Source organism: Passer domesticus, chromosome 10, assembly GCF_036417665.1.
Source record: "Passer domesticus isolate bPasDom1 chromosome 10, bPasDom1.hap1, whole genome shotgun sequence".
Taxonomy (NCBI): Eukaryota; Metazoa; Chordata; class Aves; order Passeriformes; family Passeridae; genus Passer; species Passer domesticus.
The window spans coordinates 6,534,046-6,554,184 of NC_087483.1; the positions used below are offsets into that span (position 1 = coordinate 6,534,046).

The following is a 20,139-nucleotide window of genomic DNA, read 5'->3' on the forward strand; positions in this document are numbered from 1 at the left end:
GCTGGTGGGGGAGGTAAAAGTGATGGATTTATGAGGTAAAAGCTGCTAGGACTGATGAAAAGCTGTGTTTGTAGCTTAGGAATAAACATGGAGAAGGAAAATACAGAAGTGTGCAGATGGAGCGGATATTTGGACTAATCCAGGTTCAGCCCTCTGTGGTTTTTGCTGGCTGTGGAATTGGGGGTTAGCAGTCCTGACAGCACTAAATCCCTTTTTATCTCTTCTTCCTTTTGTTGTGGATTTGCAGTGCCATAGTGTCCAAGTGGGGCAGGATCCAGGTGCTGTGGGATGCCTCAAGTGGAGCTCTAAGCCAGCAAAGGACTTGAATCATGGTGGTGTTCACCTCAGGACAAGGTATTTAATGTCAAATCAGTGATGTCTCCCAGCCGTGTTTGCTGCTCCACTTAAATTCCTGTTCAATCCAAGCATGCCCTCATCCCTCTGCCATCCCAGCAGCCAAACAGTCTGGGATTGACTCCATTTCATTTCTCTGCACATTCCATTACTGCCTCCTCAAAGGTCATCCTGTAAAAACATGTTAAGTCTGCCATCCTCTCCTCATACTGGTGTTTCTTAAAAAACACCAGCCCATTCCCAAATGGGGAGAAATCCCAAAAGAAAAAGGATTTCTGGTTGCAGGGAAGCTGTCAGGATGGAGTGCAGGCGTAGCTTTTTGTGCTGATGCTTCTTGTACACTGTGGGTATTTTGAGCTTCCTGTTAACCTTAAGCTGCTGCCGAGCTGCAAGGAAAGTTCTCCCTTGTGCTGACACTTGAAATGGGTTAATGCTGAGAAATTAATCCTCTGCTTTAGCTGGGCATTGCTTCCCTTCCCTCAGCATCCCTGTGTGTCCTCCCCAAAAGTGCTGGATACAGCCCTGGCATCCTGCTCCTGTCTCCCTGCAGGGTGTTTTTCATTTTAGAGCAGCAGAACTGTTTCAGTTCAGGTTCCCTCTCAGGCAGTGGGTTGTTCTCACGTGGTGCTGTAGCTTTACACCGGCAGAAACTCACAGAATTTTTTTTTCTTTCCCTCTGCAGTTTGGTATTCACAGAGCGGCGTCAGCCCTGCGCAGAGCCCGGGTGGTGCTGAGTGTTGGGGAGATCCTGCAGACCTGCTGCTTAAACCACACTGATAAAGTCTCCAGGCCTCTTCCTCGGGGAGGTGAATCGTGGTGTGATGGTGCCTTTTCCAAAAGCAGGGTCAGACAGGGAGCAGGGAAAGGTCAGGACCACGACCCTTGCTGTCAATATTGTGCACACATGGATCCTTTCCAGCTCCTTGATGGGAAAACCTGGAGCTGAGGATTCACCTTGTCTCTTGAAAGGACAAGTGGAGCTGGGAGGCAGCAGTTTGGGAAGTGGGAACCTTCCAATCCTCTCTCCACATCCTCTCCAGGGATTGGCACTGCTGAGGTGGCCATGACTCTGTGGGAAGGGGGGTAGTGGGCAGAGGATGGGAAATGGGTGGAGGGCAGAACAGTGCAGAGGGGCAGAAGGGATGGAATTTGTAATTCTGTATTTCTCATTAGGACTTTGGTTTCATGTTAAAAATTCTCAAAAATCAAATTGGCAGGAGTGTAATAGCTAAAAACTTGTCTGTGTTCTAGGAAGCTTTTCTCCTGTATGACACAATACCTCAGCTGGTGTTTGCACTGAGACCAAAGTGTGGGTCTGGACCCCTTGGAGACTGAAATGAGGGAATTTATCAGCAGATAGCAGGTGAGTGAAAACAGGTGTCTTCTGTGATGTGACTGAGACTTAGAGTGGTTGATGTGACAGCTGCTGTCACTTTGTTTGGCCAAACATCCCAAGCCTGGAACTTGGGGTGTTCAGGAAGAATTTCTTCATGGAAAGGTTGTTGAGCATTGGAAGGGGCTGCCCAGGGGAGTGATGGAGTCCCCATCCCTGGAGGTGTTCAAGGAAAGACTGGACTGGGCTGGGTGACAAGGTGGGGATTAATCACAGGTTGGTCTTGGTTTGAAAAGACCTCCCAGACCATCAACATGACTCTGTGATTCTGTTTTATGAAGGGCCCCTGCTGTGGCTTGCTGTGCCTGGGGATCTCCCTTGCTCCTCTGACAGCTACAGGTGTCCATGGGGATTCAAATGTTACCTTTTGCAGGAGGTCAAATTTGCTGTGTTAAGGCTTGGCTGGAAAAATGAGCACAAATCAAACATAATCCATAACCTGGAGCGAGTCCTCCTGCTCAACTCTTGGGCTTTCTGGTAAAGCATCTCCACGTGCCTTGGAGGCAGGCACTGAGCAAATAAAAATGCATCTGCTCCATGAGAAAGGCTTTATTTCTCTTCTTCCACAGAAAGTGCAGTGCTGCTTTATTGTTCCTTAAACACAGCTTTCCTTTTATGAGCCATAAATGACGTTCAGGTGTAGCACAGTGACTTTAAATCAGCTCCTCTGGCATTATGTAGATAATGTACTGCAAGAAACACCCAACTGGCCCCTTTCTCCTTGTGCTAATTCATGGTTTCAGTGCTGCTGACTTTAGGTACTCTCCTTTCATGAGTTCACTGAGCATAAAAGCCAGTTAAAATTCCTAAGAAGCAAGAAATAACTCAGCTGTGAGCAATATTGAAGCACGTGGGGGCGGGGGCACCGCTGCCAAAGCCCAGCTCTTAATTCTCTTTCTGAGAGTTTCTCCATGACAAGAGTGGAGCTGGTACTTTAAGAAGTGAAGGGGTGTGGAGCTGGGGATGTGTTTTTGTGGGGAATTGGTGTATGAGGAGCCCAGGGTTTGTTTTTAGGCTCCCAGCTCCATTAGGATGTGTGGCTGAAGAGCATCTGAGCCAGAGTCTGCTCCGACTTACACCCCGGATTTACAGTAAGATAATGCTGCCGATTTAAAAGGAGCTCTCTGGGATTTATAGGGCTTTTTATAAGCAGGATCAGGAATTTCAGCCATAATCCTGTGCAAATGTATGGGTGTGAGTGGCGACATGTGCATCTGCATGGCTAATGCAGAGTAATACCCACATCAGCCAGAAGTCAGAGATGAAATCACAGCAGAGGATAACCATGGCAGTTTGCTCCCACAAAAGTACTTGCATTGCAGGGTTATAATGGGATTCAAACCAGGCTCCCAGAGATCCTGACATGGATAAGCCAGCTGTAAGTCTAAAACCTGTGTCTGACTCCTCAACATCCACTGTCACGAGAAAAATCAGCCTCCTTCCACTTTGGTAGTTGCTGTTTGAAAGCAATTATTTTCTTTTTTTTTCATAGAAGTCTTGATCTCTTTGTTTTTATTACGTGAAATAATGCAAGGCCTTAGCTGAAGGAAATGCTGTAACTTCATAGTGCCAAGGAGACACCAACACCCCAGTGATGTGAATCCAGGGTGATCCCTCAGTCCTAAAATACTGAGCAGGATGGCATTGGAATGAGCATCAGAGTAAGGCTTTTGGGGGTTTTTAACTTGCTAAAAAGATACAAGAAAGCACTGGGAAACCAACCAGACCCTCTGCAGATGATGCTTCTTGTCATCCTCTGGTTTGAAGCCAACTCTGATGATGGATGGTGCCTCTTGCCTTTAGGTTAAGGGGGGAAAAAAAACCCCAAGCCCCTTTCGTGTTTGCTGTCTGTACAGTGCTATTTCCAGACTAAAGAAAAAAAGTTAAATTACATTTTAGCAGAACAATACTGACAACAGCAAAGGTCAGGAAACTCTTACATAAGGTCACCCTATCGATTGCAGCAGTGAAAGGAGAGACATCAAATACTTGGCCGTGAAAGGCTGAAAAGCAGTAAATTCAGCATGAGATATTGAAACCCAAGCCTCTTTCATATGTGGCAGAGCCTCTGACATAGCAGGTTTACTGTTCAAGCTGAGATATGTTGCCTTGCCAACATATATTCTGAGTTACCCAAGCAGATTTAATGTTTTTGCAGTGGTGACTTTTCCCCTTTTTTTTTGGGAGGGGGGGGACGCTTTTCTTTTTCCTTTCAAAAAAGCAAAAAATTGTTGCAGAAGATTTCAAACCTACCTAGGAAATGACCTTAATCAATTTAGTTCCACCGATGAGTATGAAAACTCAGATCTTTCTTTTTGCTTTCTCTGAACATTGTCTTGCCCGCATTGAGCGGGGTGACCGAGTCACAGCTTGAGAGAAAAGTGTGTTTTGTTTGTTGTTTTGTTGTGGGCTTTTTTTTATCCATCCAAGTGGCAGCTCTGTTTTGTCCAAAAGGATTGACGTGACTGACAAGTATTTTGAATTTCTAAGCTCTGAGGTCTCCAAATGCATGAAAAGCGAATGACACACACATAAAAATGTAAATCTTTGGAAAACAAGCACCAACTACACACAAAAAACATGACAATTCTGCAAAAGGGTGACAGACGCTGCATTCATTCTGGGTTTTTTTTTTCCCCCTCCCTTTTTTCTTTTTTATAAGCCAGTGTTTCTGGGCCACCTACAGGCACATTTGTGTCTCCTGCAGTGGGGAGTTGGGATGCACAAAAAGGCAAAGTCATGGCTGTGCCTCAGGGTGGGTCTTGCTGCAGCTCCCATCATTACCAGCTGCCAGGATCTGTTCCCATCAGCTCCATGTCCATAGGGGTCACTCCCTGGATCTTCATCCAGCAGGCACACCACGTGCAATGTCCTCATTATCTGGGGCCTGGGCTGTGGGAGTCCCAGGGGAGTGAAGCCACTGGGCAGGGCAGTGCCTCCCACCCTGGGCATCCCTGGGAGCATTGTCCAAATCCTTCTGGAGCTCTGGCAGCCTGGGGCTGTGCCCATTCCCTGGGGAGCCTGGGCAGTGCCCAACACCCTCTGGGGGCAGAACCTTTCCCTGATCCTGCCCTGACACAGCTCCATGGCATTCCCTCCTGTCACTGGTCACCACAGAGTGCCCACAAGGTGTGAGAGGGAAGGAAAGGCACATTTCTGGTCTCCAAAGCAGCAAGCTGGCTTTTTCCATCTTCCAGGCATCCCAGCCCAACCAGGCTGGCCTGGGCAAAGACTGTTCAGCTCAGGGTTATACATGACAACCACATGGAGTTACTCCAGAGAGTATTTTAATCAATTTTGCCTCCTGGGAACATATCTGAGACCAGACCACCTGAATGCAGGATGGAGCAGCCCAGGAGCCCTCTGTGGCATGGTCCTGCTCCCTCCTGGCTCTCTTCCCTTGTGGCAGGATCAAAGGTGTGGGAATGCTGCACTGCCTGGAGGAGGCTGGGCCCTTGGTGACACAATGTGGAGCTCTTGTCCCCAACTCAGCCACCCTGTTCCTGGGCTGGCTGGAATCTCAAGGTCGTGCCTTTGGTGGGTGGTACTTTTATAAAGAGGGGTGGTGGTGGGGAGAGAGGTTTTCTTCCCATTTCCCTTCCTGTCTGGCCTGGTGAATGCCACGTCTTGGTTGAGGGGTTTGAGAGAGCAAGGGAAGCAGTCAGTTGGAAAGGCCAATCCCACAGCTTCCCCTCAGTTCAGCTCCAGTGCTTCCTCATGGCTGCTTTATGGGAAGTTGGCTGGCACAGAAGAATCCATACCTTGCCTTTGCACTCCGTCCATAAAACACCAGAGTGTTTTGGATTCCTGCTTCCAGGAGAGAATAGCCCTCATTGTACTGCTGGAGGCTAAAATAGGAGAGGGAGAAGGACACACTTCCCCACTCAGGCTTCGGCTCTCTTGGCCGAGAGGCAGCTTTGCTCATCCACGTTTGATTTTTGGCATTATTCAAGGCTTTCTAAACCTTGCCTGAGCTGTGGAGCAAATGCCAGGCATTCATTGCTCGATCAAATTATGGGATGAGGGTGATGGAGCCTAGGAGATCCCTGGGGAAGGATGGAAAGTGGATTTTTCCATCAGCAGCCCTGGTAGTTTGCTGTCTTTTCTGGGCACCATCTCAGCTCCTTAGCACCTGGTGATCTCTTGGCCGTGCTTCTGCCAAAGATACTTCAGGATAAAAGCCTGGATTTCAGGATGGAAACTGCCAGACAGGTGAACACCCTGTGTGTCTGAGAGGGGTGATTGCTTGGCTCAGCCCCTGGAAGTCTGGATGCAAACCTGAAGTGCATTAAACCTTCTCCAAGAGTGGAGAGTGGGGGGTGTTCACACTTTGGAAAGCTTTCTGAGCTTTCCAGTGCTGCTGCTTCCAGTCAGGCTGGAATCCAGAAGTGCAAAGGCTCGTGAAAGTGATTAATAATGAACAAAACCCAGACCCTGAGACAGGTTCAGCTCCATGACAGCTCTGAAATCGTGGGCTTGCAGCAGTCTTGTGCTTTCCTCAGGTAGGTTTGCTCTTGGAGAGATGGAAATCCATTTTTCACTCTGCATTCACTTCCAGGTGCTGTTTGTATTAGAACTAGGAATGTCTCCAGGTGTAAAATTTCCAGAGTGTGCTGGCATCTGTGTCTTCCACTTCTTTATGTGGCTGGAAAGTCTGGTCCAGGCAGTCTGGGGAAGTGAAAGGGATTTACTTACAGGGTGGGTAGGTGCCCCTGTACACGTGGCCTTCTCCCTGAGCTTCTCATAGACCTGGTGACAACCTCTTTTCCCTGAAGTCACTGAGACATTCCCAGACACCTCTCAGCCTGGATTTCTTCCTAGGAAGTTTCTTGATTCCCCTCTGCTCTGTGAGACCACAGCTTGTTGCCTGTTGGGGAGGAGAGGCTGTTTCCCATTTGTGCCAAGGAATGTCCAGGCAGGAAAAGATGCCTTTGGGGGTGGTACAACCCCAAAGATGAACTGCTGTCACACGGACTGAAAGGAAGCAATGTACCGCACCAGAAATATTGCTTGGGATCTCACAAATCCCATCTCCTTTCCTTTGGGGAGTGACCAACCCTTTCCACTTTCCAAGCAGTTGGAATAGGTCCATGTTGCTGCAGAGCTAAAGCTGTGTCAGCTTGCAGGGTGATGGAAAAGGGAACTTTAAATGAACTGCAGGTTTGTGTTACACATGTTGCACACGCTGTACCTTCCTGCAGGGAGTCCTCACGAGCTGATTTAATCACCTTTCCCCTTCCACTGACAGCTGGAGTTGTGCATTAGAGGAAGATTACAAAGGAGAACAGTTCAAAACAAGACTCTGAGGTAACCCATCAACCCATTCCTCGTCGGGGAGGGATGGAGACAACTTCTGGGGGAAGAGCAAAGCTGTTGACTGTTTCCAGGACCTGTGCTTCACAGCTAAAGAAGGGTTTTTTTCCCCCCTTTGCTGCTCTAAGATATAAATTAAGCTGCCCTCTTAACCAGAAACACATTCAGTTCTGATTTTGAGTCAGCTGAGGTGTTGTTTGAGCTTTATCATAGTGTGCAACCTCTCTGGGTGCTCCTGTTGTTCATTTGCAAGGAATGAAGGTGAGAGCTTCAAGAAGCCCACACTGAAATGGAAGTCTGTTTTTAGCAGCAGCATCGGCTTGATAGCCAGCACTGCATCCATCAGGATGGATAAAACGGATTTTTCTGGATTGATTTCACTGTTCTCTGCCTCCTGTGCTCTTCTTTCCCTCCTCCTGCCAACCTGAGGCTGGGAAAACTCTTTTCCCTGCAATTCCAGGAGCCTTATCTCTGGCTTACAGCCAGGAGCAGGGCCCTGTGTCTGGTGCTGCAGGCTCCTGAAATCCAGCAGGGCTGGAAGGAGCACCAAGCTCTCTGCTCATCATTCCCTGAGGAACATTTCTCTGGGCCCCCTGATGCAGGTGGCAAGGGGTGATGCTTTGTGAAAGTCATTTTGTAGCTGAGAAGTGCCTCAGGCCTCCCTGGTGCACTGGTGGTCCTGCTGCCAGCAGCATGGTTTGTAGGGAGCAGTATCTCCTGTTAGATTATCCAGTAGATTTGGGGAAAAGCAGACAAGGCACTCCTGAGGCTAAAAGCAGGTCTGGTCTGTTTTTCCCCAGCTGTGTCCATGCTGGTTTTTCCAGTGGTCCAGATAAAAGCCATGTGCTCCCCAGTGTTCCCAGAGGGATGTGCCTGCTTTGGCAGCCAGCCTGGAGCTGCTGGGGTCCAATTCCTGCTCCCTCTGCCTGGACACCCCTTGAGGGGTGATCCCAGCCCAGGTGGAGGTTCCCATCCACACCCAGCTGTTCACAAAGGTGTGGAGGTCTCTCCTCCTGGCTGGAAGTGCCTTTTCCTTGTGGCTCCTGAGGAAGAGGTTGCCCACAGCCCCATTCCAATCCATGTTTGACAGACTGAAGCAGCTTCTTGTGAAACCCCTCCAAGACAATTGAAGTCTCTTCTGGTTTTCAGTGCAATCCACTTACTTTTTATTCCTCCACCACCAGCAGCCAGTTGTTTCCGTGCAAGTCTAATACAGGTTAGTCATACATCATGGAATAAAGTTATGGGTTTTTCTCCAGTGCCAGACACTTGGAAGCATCTGCTGAGATAGAGGAGTACCCAGCATGGATAAATCATGTTTCAAAAGCTTGCAAATTTTAACTGCTTGTTAAACTGCTTTGTTTTTTCTCATGTGTACGCATCCACCTTGGGGGCATCTCCCCAGCTGGCTGGCAGTGAAAGCCCAGCCCAGAGGATGCTCTGCTAGAAAGGCAAGGAAGTAGTGGGAATGTTCTGAATTCAGTTTTATACCTCATTTACTAGGGATTGCCTTTAAAAGCTGATTATTCAGCTAAAAATATAGGTTTCCTTTGCTCACTTGGCAAAGGAAATATTTTGTGCAGGGTTCTTGTCAGAGCATCTGTTCCCTTTGTTTAAAACCCAGCTTTCTGAGCTGTGCTTTGTAAATGTTTAGTACAGCATATTACTGATCTAGTAATTCCCTGCTCCTCCTAAAAATAGGATAGGATGTCCTCTCAGCTCCAAACACTTCGCTTCTTGGGATGGGGGATTTCCAGCTGAGGTGTCTGCCTTGGACCAAGTTCTTCTGGAGAAACACCAGCTCAGAGTGGAACAGCCCCTCCTGAGAATAAAATTGTGAAAAACCAAATAATTTTCCATGCTGAAGCAAGCCTGGTTCTTGTGGAAAGGCAAAGGGGAAAGAAGAGAGGCTGTATTAGAGCTTTCCAGTCAATTCCCTGAATATGCCTCTACCTGGGTCATGTTTGATCTTTCCTCTGAGCTTTGATCTTTCCTCTGAGCTGTCCTTAGTTCGTGCAAGCCTGAGGGCTTTGGCCACAAGGAGATGGGTAGCCTGTCCTTGGGGGAACTTTATCTCCATTTGGTGGCTTCCAGTGAGATGAAAAGGGGCACTGAACTGGCTGGAAACATGAAGAGTTTGTAGTTCATGCTTTTATCAAATTTAAGACCAACTTTAATATATTTTTTTTTACTTTTTAAAGACAGGCCATTTCCCAAAATGAAATAAGTTATATGGTTTCCAGAACATGTTAAAATCTGGGTGAATTAATCACACTGGAGTGCCACCTAAAACCATCATTGAGTTTTGTCTCCAGTTCTGGGCCCCTCATCAGAAGGACCTTGAGGGGCTGGAGCATGTCCAGGGAATGGAGCTGGGAAGGGAATGGAGCCCCAGGAGAGGCTGAGGGAGCTGGGAAGGGGCTCAGCCTGGAGCAAAGGAGGCTCAGGGGTGTCCTTGTGGCTCTGCACAGCTCCTGACAGGAGGGGACAGCCGGGGGGTCGGGCTGTGCTCCAGGAACAGGGACAGGAGCAGAGGGAACAGCCTCAGGATGGGCCAGGGCAGGCTCAGGGTGGACAGCAGCAGGAATTTCTCCATGGAAAGGGTGCTCAGGGATTGAAGGGGCTGCTCAGGAAGGTTTGGAGTCTCCACCCTTGGAGGTGTCCAGGGAACAGCTGGAGGTGGCACTTAGGGCTCTGGGCTGGGTGACAGCCAAAGGTTGGACTCGATGACCTTGGAGATCTTTTCCAACCTAATCCTGTGATCATAAAACCACCAGGACGTGGAGTTTCCCACTAGAAGGACAGAGCTGGCTTCCTTCAGGACCCCCAGTGGTGGCACCTGGCAAGGTGTGGCTGCTGGGAAAGCAGCATCCCAGGTTGGTAGGTGATGGGCAGCTTGGATTTCGGGCCACCTCCAGCCCGGGGCCTGCAGAATGTGCCAAAGGGGCAGTGGCTGTGGGAATGTTCTGCTGAGGAGCCTGTCACCCTGCCACCTTGCAAATGGGGAATTGTGTGCTGCTCCCCAGCCTCTCATAGCAGTGACACGGGGCACAAACAGCCTGGGGTTCAGGGAGCTGCTGGCTGCTCTCCCAGAAAGGAATCCGTGGTGTTTTTCTCTTCAGGGGAGCTCTGAAAGTGAAGATATTCAAAGCTAAACAAAAAAAAAAAAAAAAATCAAAATCATGTTTACATGAGCTCAAGCCCCAGCCTGTTGTTTTGCAGCTGAAATCTCCCACCAGGTTTTCCTGATCAGACAGGAGGGTGTGAGTGGGGTATTATGGATAATTTCTGGATGCATCACATCCCAGGGATTTACCCTGGGGACTGATGCAAGGGGACATCTCCCCTGGAAGAGCTTTATGTTCCGTTCACGGGCGATTTGCTGCGAACAAACGAGGACGGGTGTGATCTGCATGAGAAAAGCTCCCAGATCCAGCTGCAGGCTCCCACTCCATCCCTGCCTGCTGCAGGGTGCCTGGGTGGCCAAGGAAAGGCCACCTTGGTGGCAGCCCAGCTTCCAGGGAGAGCAGCAGGGGCAGCTGGGTGCCTCTGTGGTAGATGAGCAATGTGATGGTGGACTCTCACAATTAAAAGGTAAATATCATGGATATATGTTAGGAGAGGTTTTATAGTTTTATCATTTATCACCCTCCTTGTGTTGTTATCAGGGTGTGGCCTGTGTTTGGGACATTTGGGAGGGTCAGATTGTCACTGTGACAGCACCTGACCTCCAATCAAGGCTTAAAGAAGTGATCTCCACTACAGCACAGCAAAGATGGGGTTGATGGACAGAACTTTGAGGAGCTAAAGGGTTAAAAGGTGAAACCTCCATTGTGTGGATGTGCACAAGGTGGGAAAAATCCTCTGCTCCTGGTGCTGGAATATTTTCTCTGTTCAGTCTTCTATTGTATTTTTGATAAGGTTTTAATAAACCTTTTAAATTTTTGCAAGTGAGGTAGCATTTCTCACAGCTTCCAGAGCAGCTCTGGGAGCTGAGGGTGGAAAAGTCCCTGGATTAACTGGTCCAGCAAGCCCTGCTCAGCAAATCCTGAGCTGGTTCTGCAGGGCTTTGCCCTCTTTGGGGTAAAGAAGGCATTGTTATCCCTCCTTGTGCACAGCAAAATTGAGTTTCTGCAGTGCTGCCCTTCCAGGGACACAGGCAGGGCTGGTGGCTGGGCAGTGCAGGGAGTAACAGCAGCAGGACAGACTTCCTGAGGATTTGGGCTAAGGTGTAAAAAGGAAAAGAGTGAGAGGTGCTTTTGACCGCTGCCTTTCTGAGGAGATGGCCAGAGGCTGCGGGGTCTGGCCACTCTTCCCAGTTCTGCTGTTTTATCCCTTCCCATCCCAGCACTGACCAGGAGAGTTTGGTACCCCAGCTGCTGTTGCCTCTGGCAACCTGTTGCCCTTGGCAACTCTCCTGCCCCGATGCTTGTGCCTTTTTAACCAGTGGGAAAGGAAGGGCTTCTGCTGGGGTTGCTTCTCTTGGAGCTGACATTTCCCTCCTCTCTCAATGACTCCATCCCCTGCTTCTTTTCAATCCTGCTGGAAATCTTTAGGTGCAAGGGCATTGCTCAGCAGAGTGTTTAGCCCAAGCAGATTAGGGAAAGGCAGGAAGGGCTTCTGATTGTGCTCTATCTGTAGCATAGGTGTTAAAGATGTATTTGTGAGCCAGTCAGAGAAGAATGCTGAGGAAATCCTGTTTGGGTTAATCTTGTTTAATTTCATAATAAAAACCAGATGGCTGGCCATCTGGTGCTTCTTGCAATCAAATATCTCACAATTAACAGTAATTTACTTGCCCTGAGACTTCCATGATCTTCATGTGCTTTTTTTCCCCTCCAACCTGAGCCTGTGTGGTCTCTTCCCAGAGGAAGGCTGAGCGTGAGCCTGCTTGTGGAAAGCTGTGATGGAGGGGCTCCCGGGAGGCATCTCCTTTCCTCCTGGATTTTCCCCCCAAACCAGAGGTTATGCAGCACATCTTGTGCTTTTCTCACCCTCTAGAACCTGTGTTCAGGATAAGCAAAGTGAAGGACTGTGTAAAGCTGTGGAAGGGTCATTGCAAGGTGTGTTAAGTCAGCACTTAAAGGGAATATATTTAATATACAAATTAAATCTACATTTCTCACCAGGCTGTGGGATTTCTTCAGAGCTCAAAATGGTTATACCTAAAGTGGCTTTGCTCCAGCAGTTGGACTTGCTGGATGTAATTAAATGAGATGCAGGCCATCATCAGCACTAGGAGAGCTTTCTGAGGGAATTGGCAGCAAAATGGGATGCAGAATAAAATCCATGGAGCAAATATAGAATCACAGAATGGTTTGAGTTGGAAGGGACCTTAGAGCTCATCTTGTTCCACCCCTGCCATGGCAGGAACACCTTCCACTGTCCCAGGCTGCTCTAAGCCCTGTCCAGCCTGGCCTTGGACACTTCCAGGGATGCAGGGGCAGCCACAGCTGCTCTGGGCACCCTGTGCCAGGGCCTGCCCACCCTCACAGGGAAGAATTTTTTCCTAATATATGCTGCTTTTCTGTGCAGTTTTTCCTCCAGGAGTTTGAGAGATCCCCAGGATTTGTTATTCCCAGAGCTGGCACTGGCCTCTTCAGGATCTGCAGGTCTCTTGACTGTGCCCTTCCCCAAGCACCTCTGCAGCTGAGCAGCATCAGTAGTGAACAGGAATCAATGAATTCCAGATGAGAGCTCTGCATGCCCAAAGGTAGGAGCTCTCCAGGCATCCCTGGGTGATTGCTGCCTGTTTACTACCCCAATATTTTTTTTTGCTAGCAGATTAAGAAAAAAAAACTAGCTTTTCCCTTTCTTCTCCTCCACAAAACCAGTTTGGTGTGCATTCAGGGAATCAGGCCCTGGTGCTAAAGGATATATTCAGATCCTGGGGTACCTTAGTGCTGCTCTGCTCCATCCCCAAGCTGTTTATTTAAATATACAGGAGCCTTCTGAAAGGCAAGAGCTCATTTCACCAGGGCTCCCAAAGGGGCTGTCAGGGCAGCAGTGGGGTTGATGGAGCCAGCAGGGATAGGGTTTCACACTGCCCCAGCTGCCAAATGATCCCATCTCAGCCTGGGAGTGGATCCAGCACCTCACCTTCCAGCCCAGATAGGGGCAGCTGGGAACACAGTGGAATGGCACGAGCACACAGCTCACTTAAATGGGTATTGTTATTGTTATTATTGTTATTTTATTGTTATTATTATTATATTTTTGTTTATTTTTGTTATTATATCACAATCATCGTCATTATTATATTTTATTACTATTTTATTGTTATTAATTATCAATGGTTATTATTAGAGCAGTGGTAAGATGCTGCATATGATGACCCAGGAACTGTGTATATAGAATCATGCTTGAGCATTTCTAGGCAAGTGCTGCTCAGCTCACAGTGTATTTTGGACCTGTTTTACTCTTTTCTTTCTGCCTTTTTCCAGGTGGGACCAGGGCAGACTCTTTGGCCCTTTGATGCTGCTTTCCCCTCACTGAATGCAGTTGTTGCTTTTTTTTTTACAGTGTTTTTTTTCTGAAGAAGAATAAGAATGGATGGGGCTTGGAACAACCTGGTGTAGTGGAAGCTGTCCAGGTGATTGGAATGAGGTTTTTCATGCCCCTTCCAACCCTAATAATTCTGTGATTCTATGATCCAGTGATGGCAGGTAACTCCACAGGGTTTTCCTGAGGGATGTGCTGCTTGGGACGTCGCTAAGGATGTGATTGCAAGCTTTGCTCCAAATGCAGTTTTCCCACTCACCCAGCCAGTGATTTATGTAGAGCAGAGGGAGGCTGTGGGGCTCTCCAGGTGGGAATTCTGCCCCTTGAACACCCCCCACCCCCGTTCTGCACCTGGCATGGCACAAGCGCCCACCACGGTGATGTCTGCTGTTCCTGTGTGGAACACGAGGCTTGCCCAGTCCTGCTCTTCTCCCCAGCACTTGGGCACGTGAAATGATTGACCCTGCAGGTTCCTCCACCCCATCCCTGCCTCTCCCCAGGCTGCAGAAAGCCTGGGTGCCCAGCACACCTCTGGCAGGGGAAAGCCAAGAGGAACTGGGGACAAATAAATGCTGCTGAATCAGCCATGCCAGGAAGCGAACCTTGCTCTTGAGGAGAGCTGGATCTTGCCAGCACAATAGCTGGATTACAAAGCCATTTCCTCCAATTACCTTTCCTGTCAAACCTCTGTGTCATCTGGCACTGGGAGAGCTCGGATTCAAATTCGCCGTGAATCGGGGCGACGACACCAGAGATTTCTAAATTAATATCCTGCCAAGAGGAATTGAGCTTGTTTTTTCCAGCCACGTCACTTCTCATTCCTTTGCTTGTCAGGGAAAACTTGGGGCCTGCCATCTGTTTTCAAGGGCACGGGGTAGGGGAGCTGTGGCTTGCTCAGCTCAATGCACTGAGCTGCAGGGAGCTTTGGGGGGAAAAAAGGGGAAAAATCAAGCAAAAGGCCTTAATGGGCCATTCCCAGCGCCTGGCAAAGAGCAGAGAGGGAGACCAGAGGCACAGGGTGCTGCTGAGAAGGAAAAAGAGGGCATGACCTCTTCCTTGGAGCAGTGGGAATGTGCACAGCAGAGTGGACTGGGATGAATTACTGCCCTCTTCACGTCTGCCCAGTAGAGAGCCGTCAGCCATTCTGGATGCATTAACCATGGTCTGTTTGCTCCACAGGCTGCATTAAACATACCCAACTGAATGCCAAAGGGCTCCTTTGCACTGCAAAACCCACGGACCTTAACATTTCCAGGAAAGGAGCAGCTCCTATGGCACTGAGCTGGGCTCTGTCTCACCCTAAATGTATGGGTTTGTAAGCTGGGATGGCCTTGGGAAGGAGATCTCCACAGCTGATGATGGGAATGCTGTGGGAAGGGAGGGTGTGGAGCAGCTGGGGAAATTGCGATGGCCTGCACATCCTGGTCCTGTTGCAGACAGACTGGGACAGTCCTCAGGAAGGGGAGGGTGAGGGTGCCGGACAGGGCTGTGCAGCAGAAGGGAGCAGCTCGGTGCCTGGCATGCCTCCTTCTGCAGGAGCAGATCTGGGGTCATGCTTTGTGTCCCTCCTTTTGGCTCCCACCGGGTGCAGGAGTCTGCTGGGGTGGCCCAGAGCTGAGCCCTCCCAGCTGGTGCCACTGGGGCTGCACAGCTCCTTTGTCACATCAAACACAGTCCCCGGGCACCCAGCCAGGGGTCACCCCTCTGCACAGGCCCTGGGTGCCAGCATTCCCACCCAGCCCTTGGGAAGGGACACCTGCTTCCCCTGGGCATCCCTGCCATGGTGCAGCTGCCAGCCTGGGGACTGTCCCCACGCCTGGGGCCGTGTCCCTTCCCTCTGAGCCCCCTCCAGCTGTGGGCAAAGGGGCTGGGCACTGCTGTCGGTGCCAGCTGGGAAGGAAGGGGGAGGCTGCTGTGTGCTCGTGGGAATTTGGAGAGCTTTAGAGCCCTCTCCCCCTGAGCTGTTTGTGCAAAGCATCTGCCTGGCCCAGGCACCGGGCTGGGATCTGGGGGAGCTGCAAAGACACAGCCATGGGTGATGGCAGGTAACTCCACAGGCTTTTCCTGAGGGATGCGCTGCTTGGGATGTCACCAAGGATGTGATTGCAAGCTTTGCTCCAAACTCTGCTCCAAATGCAGTTTTCCCACCACCCAGTGGATGTGGAGCAGAGGGAGGCTGTGGGGCTCTCCAGGTGGGATTGCTGCCACATGAACACCCCCATCCTTGTTCTCAGCCTTCTCCCTCAGTGTTATCCCCACGTCCTGCCTGTGCTGGCTGCACTGCTCAGCTCCTGACAGAAGGCTGGGAAGATGGGCAGCTCTCCCCCAGCAGATGGGGAGGTGTTGGTTGTCACCCCATTTTTATCACCCTCTACACAGCCAGCAGCCACTCCCTATCTCTGTTCCCAGCTCTGGGGCTGGAGAAACCTGTCTGTGCCACCCTTGGCAGCTCTGTGACCCCGCTGTGCCCGCCTGGGTGCTGGGACATTCCGGGTGCTGCTCTGGGAAATGCTGCTCACGCTGCCGGCGGCTCCCTCAGGCAGGGCTTTGTAAAGCCCAGCAGATGTGGTTTAGAAAAGTTCAGCTTTGAGGCACGCTCGCTCTTCAGACGGCTTCCGAGGAAATTTGCACTTCAGTGGATGTGCGGAAAAATGGCGTTTTCAAAGTGAAAATGAAATGGAAACCGGCCTTCCCCCTCCCTCCCTTCCTCCCCCAGAGAAGCGGCGTTTGCAAAGTGGGGCCTCTGTTTTGAGAGATTTGCAGCACACAGACGTCCTTCTTTCTGCTTCTTCCGCTTTGCTGTTCTTTTCTTTGCTTCCATTTCCCCTATTTTCTTTATGTCTCGAGCCCATTCCCAGGCAGCTCTCAGCTCCCCCTCCCTCAGCTCCTCAGTCCATCCTACTCTTGTAGGGCGTAGGGTGTCAGGAGAGGGCTGCTGAAGGGTTGCCCAGTGTGTTAAATCCTGTTATTTTCCATTTTCTTGGGGGTAAAATGTGCTCAGAACTGAAACTCTCTTTAGAAACTTTCTGCTTTTTCCATAATTCAGGCCTTATAAATTATTCCTGCTTCCCCAAGGCTGTGCCTGTGAGCCTTGTGTCCTGCCTTGCATGGGAAGGAAAGGGAATGGCTCCCCAGGAGCTGCTGGCTTACCTGGGAAAGGGGAGCCTGCTTGCACTGGCAGCTCCATAAAATCCTCCAAATCCTCACATCCTGCAGCAAATCCTTCCTCTCTGGCTGAGGAGATGATGGGGGGGTCCTTTTGGGAAGTGGATGTTCAGGACAAGGGGCAGTGGATTCAAATTCACAGAGGGCAGGGTAAGACGGGGTATTGGGAAAAATGAGGGAAAATTTGGGAAAAACGAGGCACCGGTTACCAGAGAAACTGTGGAAGAGTCCAAGCCAGCCTGGACAGAGAGAGCTTGGAGCACCCTAGGCTAGTGAAAGCTGTCCCTGCCATGGCAGGGGTGGCACTGGATGGTCTTCAAGGTCCCTTCCAACCCAAACCATTCCATGATGCTGCCTGCAGCATTCCCGTGCCCACACAGCAGATTTAGGGAAAAGAGCTTGTGCTGTGTGAACCTGTGTGTGTGTGAGAGCTCAGGCACGGTGTCCTGAGCAGGGACACCTCGGAGGGGGATGCAGAGGGAGCACTGGAACACACAGAGAGGAGCAGAGGCCGTGGAGGATGCTGGCAGCACATCCCAGATCCCGAATCCCGGGCTGAGCCCTCAGGGATGGTGTGAGGGAGGCCAGACCCACTCTGTGGGTCGGTGGCCACAAAACCCCCACATCCACGCTGTGTGCGAGGGGCTGCTCGTTTGGGCTCGGCCGAGGCAGGATCTCCTTTCAGGAGAGGAGAAGGGAGCAGATGTCTCATTCCCGGGCTCACAATGCGGCCCTCCCGGCACGGCGATCCATCAGGGGCTCGGCACGGCCCCACAGCAAAGTGCCTGACACGCTTTTGCAGCGGGGCCAGGTTCTCACCACTTGTGAGCCTTGGTGCCCCTTGACAAATAGCTCTTGGCTCTGGTTTTGTTCAGAGTCACGCTGGTGTCAAGCACGGGGCTCCCATTCAAGTGCCCACCAACAGCGGCCCACAAATCGCCATTTTCTCCCCTTTTCTTGCTTTGTTTCCCCGTGACAGTCACTCAGGAATTTATTTTTTTTATCTCATTGGGTATTTTTAAAGACAATTTTCAAGGAACAGAGCAGCACCTCTTTAATACAGGGTATAAAATGCCCTGGGAGTACATGAGGTGAGGGATTCCAGTTTGCATGGTTGTGTTGCTGACACGACATTTAATTGCTTTTTTTTATTTTTCCCTTTTTAAAGGCAATTTTTCCAGCAAGTTGATTTATGGAGCTGACTGGCAAAGCCTTGAATGCATTGAGAAATACTCAGACTCCTACAATGGGCCAGTGCATCATTAATGAATGGTTCCTCTTTAAACTGGGAGCTGTGCTGGTAAAACCCACGGAATTCAGTCGTGCTGCACAGTGCCACTGGGATGTTCTGTGGAGAGCTTCTGGTCAGAAAACCTTGGGTTTATAGCTGAGGAGTCCTTTGTATCCCCTAGGCTGCAGCTTCGTGCTGTACCTCTCCATCTGCAGTCCCCCTCTGACCTCAGCCAGTTCACTGTCTGCTCAGAGAGCATTTTCCATCACTTGAGCCTGGAAGGGGAGAGGATTTATGGAATGGGGAGCACGAGGCACCAGCTCAGCACATACCAGAGTGAGTATGTAAGTGCTCACAGGTCGGGGATGGAGCTACACAAGTGGTCTTGATCATCCTCAGGTCCAAGGGCCGAGCTGAGAACGTGCAGCACGGGTTGCACAAGAACATTTCCAGCCTCTCTAAGGACAGTTCTCCTTCTGCTCTGGTCTTGCATCACTTTCTAATTAGTCTCAGCCTGTTAATGGACTTAGAGCTGCCCAGCTGAACTCGTGTTGACAATGCTGCAGGTTTGTTATCTCCTTATGGTCTTAGCCTCCATTCCCTTCAATCCTGCAAGTCCATTATGATGTCTGTGACCTATCAGGGCTTCTCTCTCCTTCTGACCTGCTGATGTCCCCCCTGCTGCCATCATTATGGAGGTTTTGGTGGCCCTTCCTGTGTTTTAAACTTTGTCTAGAGATCAGCTTCCACCCCGGCCTTTAAAGTCATGTCCTGCTTCTTTCCAGCCAGGTAAAGCCTGCAGGGATCCTGTGGCACATAATGGGAGAGTCTCGCCTGGTAATTACAAAGTCAGGATCTGTAATTAAATTTTCTATAAAGCTCCCAACCCCAAGGTGTGCCTTTATCCCCTCTATTAATTAGCACAGGGAAGGGACGCTCCTGTCTAGAGGCACAGGACGAAAATAGGAGCAGAGAGAAAGAGAACTGGCTCCTTTGAATGATAAATATTGTTCCCTTCATGCCTTAAATAAAATGAGAGCTTGGCTAAAACCAGTGGGGTTTTAACTCTTGGAAGCACTGACTTAAAAAAGAATTGGAGGAAATAGTCCTGGATAGGCAGCAGAGACCTCTTCCAGCAGATTCCTGTCATTCCAAGGCAAGCTCAGCAATCACCTGTGTGATTCTTGGGAAATGTTTGTTTGACCTGTTTCTGGGACTGCTGAAATGTTCTTTTTTTTTTTTTTTTTGCAAACAGGAGGCCCAGGAGCTCCCACAGTTCCTTGGGTTTGCGTGTTAACCCTCGTGAGCTGTGGCTTTGGGAAGACACCAAGAATTGGAAGCGCTGTTAGCACATCATTATTTGCTTTTAAAAAAAATTTTTTTTGATTAGCAACTTGGAAGCGGTTTAAAAACTCTTCCCTGAGAGGGACTGTCTGAGAAGGGTTTTTTCCCAAACCTTCATTCGGAATTGATTATCCAGTCCTATTTACTGGAAGGAGAACTTGATGTACCTCCATATAAATCTACAGGCAGCAGGACTTGTGCTGCCAGATTCAAAGGGAAGAGTCCCTTTGGGCTGAGGGCAATATCCAGCAAAAGCAGATAGTGCCTGACAAATCTTTTTAACATTGAGCATTCAAAGGTGGCTGGGCTGCAGAGCACAGCAACTGGATATCTGTAGGATGCCTGCTTGAGGACCATGCAGCTGTGCCAAAAAAATGGGGATTCAAAAAGGCAAAGTAGACAGCTGAAGTGTTTGTTGGTCGGCTGGAATGAAATAAAAATGAAAAAAAAACAACCTAAAAAGCTATTTCAGTTCATCTTTTTGAAGGATTTGGGGGGAGAATTGGGAGAAACACTGTCCAAGTGATGGCAGCTGGACTTTTTCCCCTGGATGGGGGCTGATGGCCACCTTTGGAAGGGCTGCACTATCCCGGTGGGAAGCCAGCAGGAGAGCACTGTGAGCTGCTTTGGAGGCGTGCAGGTGAAAGTGTGTTCAGACATGACTTTAACTCACCACCGAGCCTTGGAGTTCCTTCCAGGAGGTCCAAGCGTACTCGGATGTCTTGGCTCTGCAGTTGCAGGGATGCTGAGAGGCAGCTGAGCTGCTGTGGGCAGTTCTGACTCGTGGGGTTCCTCGAGGCAGGCAGCTTCCCTGGTGGGTGTGATTTTTTTGGTTTTG

At 49.8% G+C, this 20,139-nt stretch overlaps 1 long non-coding RNA gene across 1 annotated transcript; it reads left to right on the plus strand.

Moving 5' to 3' along the window:
- Nucleotides 1-41: 41 nt before the first annotated feature.
- Nucleotides 42-19,685, plus strand: LOC135308503 (uncharacterized). Its single transcript, XR_010368918.1, has 6 exons — nucleotides 42-354; nucleotides 1,037-1,160; nucleotides 1,606-1,717; nucleotides 12,596-12,773; nucleotides 13,583-13,652; nucleotides 14,741-19,685. It is a non-coding gene; the product is annotated as an uncharacterized LOC135308503 (long non-coding RNA).
- Nucleotides 19,686-20,139: the final 454 nt, after the last annotated feature.